This window comes from Phoenix dactylifera, chromosome 2 (genome assembly GCF_051530095.1).
Source record: "Phoenix dactylifera cultivar Ajwa chromosome 2, Ajwa_hap1_PhDact_Kaust_v1.1, whole genome shotgun sequence".
NCBI classification, from domain to species: Eukaryota; Viridiplantae; Streptophyta; class Magnoliopsida; order Arecales; family Arecaceae; genus Phoenix; species Phoenix dactylifera.
Genome location: NC_143191.1, coordinates 12,700,578 through 12,706,780, shown reverse-complemented (window position 1 = coordinate 12,706,780; position 6,203 = coordinate 12,700,578).

The following is a 6,203-nucleotide window of genomic DNA, read 5'->3' as shown; positions in this document are numbered from 1 at the left end:
ATAAATGATAATTGTTATTTTGGTTATAATAGTTATAACAACAATGGAGGGGATTCATTTTTTGGGGGGACACTAATATTATTAAAAAATTTAATATTGTCTTGATGTCCTTTCCAAAGGAGAATCAAATCACTCATGCAAATCAATGAAGAACTTTATCCATGAAAACAACATAGATCACATGCCTATAAAAAAGTTCAAATTGCATGTAATTTAAACCCTGGCTAGGCTACAGTTAAATAAAAAGAAAGTTTGGTGTTTTCGCCTTTCACTTTTTCATTGCAAGAGGAGGTTATATAGTTACAAACAAAGAGAGAGAATAAAGTTGTATTAAGTGTAGCTAGTTTTAGTCAGGCAAGTTCATTTGACCTTATAGATCCATTTTGACTTATTGGATTCTCATAGCTAGTGGATGTGTTGATATATCAAGGATCTACTGACTTTAGATGCATTGTATAAATATTTGGCTTATTACATTATTATGTAAACTGTGACACGACCATCATATGAGTCGAGAGCAACAAGAATCCAGCTAAAAGCATGCTTCAATAGTTCAATTGGTAAAGTCATGTTACATGGTTGACTAAGTTTGCTCTAGCATGCATACTTATTATATATTTTGTTGAAATACCATTGTCATTTTCTTTTGGATCCTTTGGTTGAACCTAGATATAAAGTAATATAGTTATGAGATATGATGCATAGGCTCGTGTCTCATAATGGAATTTACAGTGATACCACCAAGATATGAGCTAGGAGCAACAAAGAATTCATCTAAAAGCATGCTTCAATAATTCAACTAGTAAACTCAAGCTATATGGTTGACCAAGGTTGCTCTAGTATGCATGCTTATTATATATTTCATTAAGATACTATTGCCATCAATTTGATCCTTTAGTCTAACTTAGAGATAAAGTAATGTGGCTACGAGACATGAATGGTTTTAGAGGCTCTTGATTATGTCTTGAATTTACGGTGTTTATCATCTTTTCCCACTTGTCTTTCACATTCATGATCGACAATCTACATTACTTTATTATCAATAATTTCATGATAGAGAATAGAAAAATCAAATTATCAAAATACAACAAGAATTTTCCTTCCTTTCTTTTTTTAAAAAAATCTAGAACATGATATCTTGTTTTCATCTTATGAGAAATGTAGGAGGAGAGGAGAGAGAGAGAGAGAGAGACGTAGAGGGAGAAGAGAGACAAATATAGAGGGAGACGAGATAATCTTTTTATTCTACACACAAACAGTATCATAGCCCACCTTTTATAGTTGAAGGTGGCTATGTACAGCTCATGTATATAGCTCGTATACAGCTAATCAATACAGCTCATATATAGCTTATATCCAGCTTATATATAGCTAACATCCTTCCTCAAACTCAAGATGGTAGCGAAGATGCCAGCTTGAGTTTGCTAACCAAATCGTCATGACGCCTTGGTGGATGAGCCTTCATAAAAATATCAGCAAGCTGATCCGCAGGAGCAACATGTATCAACTGAAAAGTGTCTTACTTGATATGATGTCGAATTAAGTGACAATTTGTCTCAATATGCTTCGTTCGCTCATGAAATATTTCATTACAAGCAATCTGCATGGCACTCATATTGTCATAATAAAGAAAATAGCTGCTATTCAAAGAAATATCCATGTAATGTAGTAGCCACCGAAGCTATAAGAACTTAGAGTTAGTATCTACTAGTGCACGATACTTAGCCTCTGTATTGGAGCGAGAGACAATTGTCTGCTTCTTGCTTTTTCAAGAGATAAAAGAAGAACCAAGCAAGAAATAATACCCAGTGGTAGAGCGACGATCTGTAGAGTCGTCAGCCTAATCAGCATCGAAATAGGCCTAAATATCCAAAGTGGAGTGGGCTGAGAAATAAAGGCCGTGGAAGAATATATCCTTAACATACTAGAGGATACGTTGGACTGCTGTATAGTGTATAAAGCATAGTATATGCATAAACTGACTAACTAGAATGACAGCATAAGAAATATCAGGATGTGTAACGGTTAAATAGATGAGACTATCAATCAATTGCCGACACAAAGTTGCATCTGTCAAAGGTTCACCATCAGTGAAAAGAAGGTTAATATTCAATTCCAGAGGACTATCCACAATCTTGCTAGCAACTCGGAAGCATACTTAGTTTGGAAAAAATAGTAGCCATTTGAGCTGGATGTCACCTCAAGATCAAAAAAGTAGCTGAGGAATCCTAAATCCTTCATCTCAAACTATTGTCCAAGAAACTGCTGAAGTACATGAATTTCTAAGACGTCATCTCCAGTAATAACCATACCATCCACATATAGCAAGAGAAAATCAATACCAGCCTCAGATCGGTAAAGGAATAGTACAGAATCATATGCACTAAGAGTGAAACTTTTCTGAGTCAGAACTAAGCTGAACTTGAAAAACCAAGATCAAGGAGATTGTTTAAGGCTATAGAGCGCCTTTCGAAGATGACAAACCTTCCCAGGCGGATGAGCAAAACCTGTAGGAGATTGTAGATACACTTCCTCAGCTAAATCACCTTTGAGGAGAGCGTTCTTAATATACATCTGATGTATCTTCCATCACTTAACAGCTACAATCTGGTGTGAGGGGGCTCCCTGTGCTCTCTGCTTTCTCCTCAATCTATTTCTTCTTATACTCTGAGATCTTATGGCATATTTTGTCACAATGGAAACACTGTCCTTGAAATTTACTGGGCTTTTCCTTGTCTGATTTCAAAAGCGTAGCTGCAACCACTAGAATAGAGGCAGAAGGAATAAAAGGAGAGGAGAGAAGGACGTGGAGGGAGAGGAGATAATCTTTTTATTCCACACACAAACAGTGCCATAGCCCACTTTTTATAGTTAAAAGTGGTTATGTACAGCTCATATACAACTTATATATACAACTCATATATAACTAATCAATATAGCTCATATACAACTGAGTTGAGCTGCTCCAGCACTCTCTCATTAACGAGGGCCCTTTTGTGGGACAAAACCGTGAGGGCAATCCCCCCGTCAGCGCTGGACGCGCGGGCCGGAAACGTCTCCCTCCGTCAGCGCTGGACGCGCGGACCGGAGCGCCCAAAGCGGACAATACCTCGTGGGGGACGCGGTCTCTTTCTGCTCGGCTCGGTTGGGACTAAGGCTGTTGCCGGGGTGAAAATTCCGTAACAACAACTTATATCCAGCTTATATACAGCTAACACATCTTACAACACCGCTAACACAATCCAAAACTACAATATGAGATGATCAATGATGCTCGGCTACACCCAAAATGTTCTTTTAATCAAGGTATTGCTGCTAATATCTATAAATAGTGTAATCTTTGCTTTAATTAAACAAAAAACAAGGGTCCCATTACATGTTGTTTGCAAGCCATCACTGCAACTTATAGCCAAAGTAAATTTTGATGTAACTATTAGCTCTCTATCTAAGATCTAGGGTATTTATCAGTTGTTTGATCTCGAAATCTACTTTTGTTTCTTGGATACCCCCTCCTTTTGGAGCGCTAATAGTTAATTTTGATGGCATGGTACGAGGGCAAAAGGTTGCAGCTGGAATATGAAAAAGAAGAAGAAAGAAAGAAAGGATGTCTGTGTTACTTTGCATCCGGATGTTAGGTTTCATTTATTTTGTTGAGCTTATGCTTTACCACATCCTTTTTAAGTTCACTTCTTTTATGTCAGCTCATCTAATTTGCATCATTTATGCTGTCATTCTCTAAGATATCGGGGGCCAAAGTTTTCAAGTTATTACTTATAAGTATCATTTTGGGTTTTTTCATGCTAACAGTTATGATCTTGGTTGCTTAAATAAGTCCAAGAAAGCCATCTATGACTTTATAGCAATGTTTTCATCAATTTTTAGAGTTCAACTTGTTTCAAGTCATATTGGGCAGGGAGGGTATCAGAAAATCTATATTTGTTCAGAGTGGAGTTCTCTCAGGTGCGCAATCAGAATTATATATTCCTTATACCATTGGAGTTCCTTATGCTAACTCTTTCTTTTCAAACTAGTTGGTTGTTGTGCTGGTTTTCTGGGTCTTATATGCAAGTTTTTTATGCACTTCTTTATCTTGGACATTGTAATGAACGACCCAGGACAGTGTAGTTTTTCTTTTCCATTGCTCTTATTTAGTTGAGTCTTATATGCAGAATTTGTTACAGTTAACTATCTTGGACATGGTAAGGTAGGCTGTGACTACATTGAACACAAGTGGAAACAGATGCTCATATTGATACCAGCCTCTTGGATTAGTATGAGGTTTTGTTACAATAGGTGGTGTTCAAGTAATGATAAGTTGTTGCTCAAAGTTCTGATGCGATGGGATCCTTTTGTTCCTATATTTTTCAGGTTGTGTCGATCGGTGTTAGGAGGATTTACATCTCTAGATTTTTGTCAGCCCAATATTGGTCATCAACTGTTGTTATTGTTATTATTAGCCAATACTTAGGTCCTATTTGGGAGAGCTTTTGGAGGGCCAGAAAGCACTTTCTGGCCCTCCAAAAGTACTTTTAGATGAAATATAGATGTTTGGTAAAAATTTCGAAAAACTTTTTTGGAAGAAGCTCTATTTTGGAGCTTTCTGAAAAAGTACTTTTAGGCCCAATCGGAAAGCTATTTTTTTTTACCAAAATATCCATGATAAATTATAATAATTACACAAAATGTCCCTTTATAATCTTGAAAATTTGCTAGAAAATTTATTACAGGGATAAATGGTCATTAGAAAGGTGAAAAATTAATTTACACTAATAATTATAATATTTTATTCCTTTATTATTGTATTATACTATAAATATAATATAATATAATATTATATCATAATACATTAATATGTCATATTATATAATTTAATATTATGTTATATTATAAAAAATTAATTTACACTAATAATTATAATATTTTATACCTTTATTATTGTATTATACTATAAATATAATATTATATTACATTATATCATAATACCTTGATATGTTATGTTAAATAATTTAAAATTATATTAAATTATTATGCCATAGTATACAATATTATATTACTATATTATAATAATATTATATTATATTATAGTAATATTATACTATATTATATATTTATGTATTAATACATATTAAATTTAATTATGTTCTGTTGCATAATACTATGCAATGTTTTTTTATGGTCAACATACCAAAAGTACTTTCTCAGTTTGTTACCAAATAAATGTTAAAGTGCCACATTATTTTAAAAATTTAGTTACCAAACAACAAATAGTTTTTTATAAAAACTTTACTTTGAAAAGATCTACTGCCAACAGCTTCCCTATACATATAATCATCTATGTCTATAATTCCATTCAGCTCTCTTTTTTACTTCATAAAAGTATGTGATTTTGCTAGAATTTCTCTTTCTTGATGCATATTACTTGGATACATGGTGGCTGCCATAAGGGCATAAAAAATTTATATTGGATATATGATTTAATTGCCTTATTCTATTCATAGCACCGATATGCTTTATATACAAGTTGATCCCCCAAGTATAGTAATACAACCATAAAATTTTATAATTATGGAAAAGATACTAGAATCAGATATAATATAATACAATAGCAAAATGCTACAATTTAATATAAATACTGATTTTGAATATGACAACCAGATCTCATAATTTTTAGAGATTGATCTGAGATATCATAAGATTGTGCATGTAATATGTGACAACTGTGATATCCAATATTGTATGTACTATAATAAGTGAGATTGAGTATGATTCTAAGCTATAATAGGGCATATGCTGTTGGTTTCATTCTATTGCCCATAGGGTTTGATCAGTGTTAGGTTATGGTTATTTTTACTTTTATCAATGCTCCTACCTTGGTTGTTTATACCATTGTGGAACAGTGGATATCTGTATATCAAGATTTTTGTTCCAGTTTCTTTACCTTTATAAAGTATTTGCTTTCTCAGAAAAAAAAAAAAAAAAAAAAATTGACGTAGATAATGTTGCTTGGGAAAAACCTCGCAGGAGGACTTTGTAAGCCAAGTTTGGGCCCATTTTGTACCAGAACGGTGCCGCGATGATATCTTTTCCTGATATGGCAACCAAAAATAACATATAGATCGTCTGATATCAAGTGGACGGCTCTGATCATCCAATCCAAGCTGAACTCACAAACCATAACCCTAGCCCACCCACGTCGACGAATG